This window comes from Pseudomyrmex gracilis, unplaced genomic scaffold, assembly GCF_002006095.1.
Source record: "Pseudomyrmex gracilis isolate BER0280 unplaced genomic scaffold, ASM200609v1 scaffold_90, whole genome shotgun sequence".
Classification (NCBI taxonomy): domain Eukaryota; kingdom Metazoa; phylum Arthropoda; class Insecta; order Hymenoptera; family Formicidae; genus Pseudomyrmex; species Pseudomyrmex gracilis.
The window spans coordinates 308,209-311,632 of NW_018020674.1; positions in this window are offsets into that span (position 1 = coordinate 308,209).

The following is a 3,424-nucleotide window of genomic DNA, read 5'->3' on the forward strand; positions in this document are numbered from 1 at the left end:
TTTGTCGAAGAAAAAAACGCGTTCTGTACAAAACTAGATACTAATTATTTATATGCGTTACTCATTTTTTTGAATATTTAAACCGTCGACATTTTTGTGGATGTGCTTCCGAACGACCCTTGTTTTCGATGTGAAAAATAAAAGCGCCCGTGTGGGAAATAAAAAAAAAAAAAAAAAAAAAATTGTTCACGCGAAACACCATTCACGATCGAAAATGCGCGCGTATCTCTTATCGTATTTCGGAAAGTGTCGCGCGCACCAGGCCGCGGCGTGCGCGTTGATAACTTCCACTCGGAATATCGAGCAAAAGATATAAAAGAGGAAAAAAAAAACGAAGGGTGGAGAAAGAAAAGGGGGCGCGAGGATGCGCCCTCGGGGAGAGAAGAAACGCAAGGTATCTTTACATCCTCAATTTTGTTTTTCCGATACGCGCCAACGCGGAGCGTACGCCGAGGGGACGACCTGTGCTTGTTGGTGCCGTCTTGAACTTTCGTGCGATCTTCGTGTACGCTCTTCTTCGTGGGAGGAACGTGTAAAGAAGCATTTTACGTGGGAAGGAACCGGAGCGGCGTTTCACCCCTCTCTTTCTCTTCGTCTCCTTCCTCCTTCGAAAGACCGTTTATATCAAGTTGCACAAAACTCGTTAAAATTCCGCCGGTCTGTCCATCCTTACAGCCGGCACAATGCGGAAATCATTTGACGGGAAGAGGAAGGTGCGGAGGAAAAGAGGGTTGAAAGAAGAGAACGGGAAAAGGAGAGAGAAATCGCGCTCGCGCTCGCGCCCGCCTCGAATCTCCTCGTCCCTCTTTTTCCACCCTCGATGAGATACTGTACAACAAGAGGGCTCGTCGCCGCCGCCGCCACCGTCTGTCGGTTGTCTGCTGCGCGCCAGAACGAAAAATTGTTCGCCCGTGTACAATGAGCTCGATGTGTGTACGGGTTCCACGGGATAAGCGGAACCGCCGCGCGCTTTGATACCGGATATCCACTCACGAGCGAGTGACGACGCGCGTCAAAGCGAAGAGCGGAGAACGGGACGCCGTTCTGTACTAATACGCGCGGGATTAACGAAATATGATTGCAGTCGACACCATGTCCGTTGGTCTCTCGCGCTTCTTTCAACCCCGGGAAGGTGGGTTCGATTGCAAAACCAACTCCGCTCGCGTGTAATTTTTGACGAAAAAAATAAATTCGAGCAAATGCGAACCGAAACACGAGATATATATCTATGTGTGTGCGTGTGTGTGTGTGTGTGTGTGTGTGTACGATTTATGTTAATTTAAATAAAATTCTGAGTCGCCTGAGGAGATGATTCCTCCACTACACAATTTTCCACGCGGAATATAAAATAACTCGAAAATTGTGAAAAGTGGAGATTGCTGTGGTTTTGCAGCAACACCCCTCGTATATATATATATATAAATACAGCAAATCCCCGGATGTAAGACGACGAAGAAGTATTCGTCACGGAAATTCTTTCTGACAATCGTCACTGCGTTCTTTCTTCCTCTCCTCTCTTTCTCTCTCTCTCTGTTAATGCGCGAGCGTGAATAACTGCGGCGCATTTGCAAGCCCGAGAATTGCAGTCGGAAACGTTTCCGGCGCACGAGGACGTGCGCCACCGCCGCCGCTGACTCTCCGAGAGCTGATAACGAGCGGATCTCTCTCTCTCTCTCTCTCTCTGGGAGACGAAGTAACACCAGACGCGGTGATTAAGATGTTAAATACGTGTCATAAATTAGCAGCGTGAGAGCGCGTGGGGAAATTACGCGCGAGGAGGAAATCATTACGAACGAGCAATTATCGCCACAATCGGTTTTCCTACGTCGAGGCGGATCTTCCACCGAGGCGCGATTGGCCGCGGAGCCTCACAATACCGCAGCACGGGCGTGGCAATTTTCCAACCGCGGAAATTAATTTCCGCGCGCGCTCTCCCGTCCCTCGATTCGGTTCGAGAGACTTCACGCACGCCCGTGAACACAGGGGCATTAAAGCGCAACGTTTCTCCACCGATCTCTCCGCGTTCGTCGTTTATTTGACAAAAAGGGAGACGAAGGAATATTGCATATATCCCTTATATACATATATATATATATGTATATATGTATACATATATAAACGTACGTGTGGAAAGAAGAGCGAGGGAAAAAGATCCGACACACTTCGTGCACAAATTTTCGGCCGATTTCATCCCGTAACTAGACGAACGTGCTAAAAATTCCGATGCGATGGAAAAATTCCCTGCATATATCGCACCCCGTTAATCCACTTTGTTGCGGCCATCGCGATTTTAGAGTCACTCGAAAATTTCACGAATAAGAGGGAAGAAGGACGCACGAGATGATGATCCAAGGGATGTGTTTGACCTCCGCGCGCGAAAAAGGTAGAGATCGAACTCCGAAAATTTCACCCTCCGAAAGCATAATCCTCGCAAAACGATTTCTTCTTTTTTTTTTTTTTTGGCGTGAAAAAACGGGAATTTTCTTTTTTAAAATTCCATACGTTCGGAATTTGCTTCCTTATTTTTTTTTTTTCGTTTTTTTTTCCCCATTATCTTCCGCCTTCAATAACATCGCGCAATTTTCTCGCCGTCAAACAATATTGCATTGTAAAATAGACGATACATCTGTTATTCATCGCGTGTCACACGTGAAAAAGCGCGGCACTCGCGACACGTGCCAAGCAGTCTAAAATCCTTGAGTCTCACATAGATATATTCTTTTTTCCTCCTTTTTGCACTTCCTGCCGGGAATACTGATCGAGATTTATATTAAATCTTACATATATATTCGGCTAAAAATCGTTAAATCGAAATATTTTTTTTCGAGATAAAGCGCGATTCTGCGCGCGCAAAGCAAACGCTTTTCATTTTCTTTGTCATATATATCAAGTAAAATAATTTATTAAACTAGCACAACACAGGCGCGCGCTACGCGCACGCTATTATTGTTTTTATTTTAACGTGTAGTGTCAGTGAACACAACCTGTCACCGCCATGACAGCTAGTATATACGTCTTGCAAACAATATAATACACATGATGTACATATGAGAGATGTCAGAAATAACGCATGAAAATCAAACTTGAAAAATAGTGAAAAAGAGGAGTGGAAATACACCATGTGACTAAAGTCACGTAACAGGGAAAAGAGTAAAAAAAAGAATATTATATATATTATATATAATATTATACATAGATACATATACCGTATTATATATATATACCGTAATCACGTGACCGAAGTCAGTAACACCGCCGCGGTCGCGCGGCTGAGGTCAGTGACTCCACCGCAGTCGCGCGACCGAGGTCATTGACCCTCCCCCCCACCAAGGCCGCGCGCCCGAGGTCAGTGCCCCGCCAAGACCGCGCGGCCGAGGTCAGTGACCCCGCCAAGGCCGCGCGGCCGAGGTCAGTGACCCCGCCA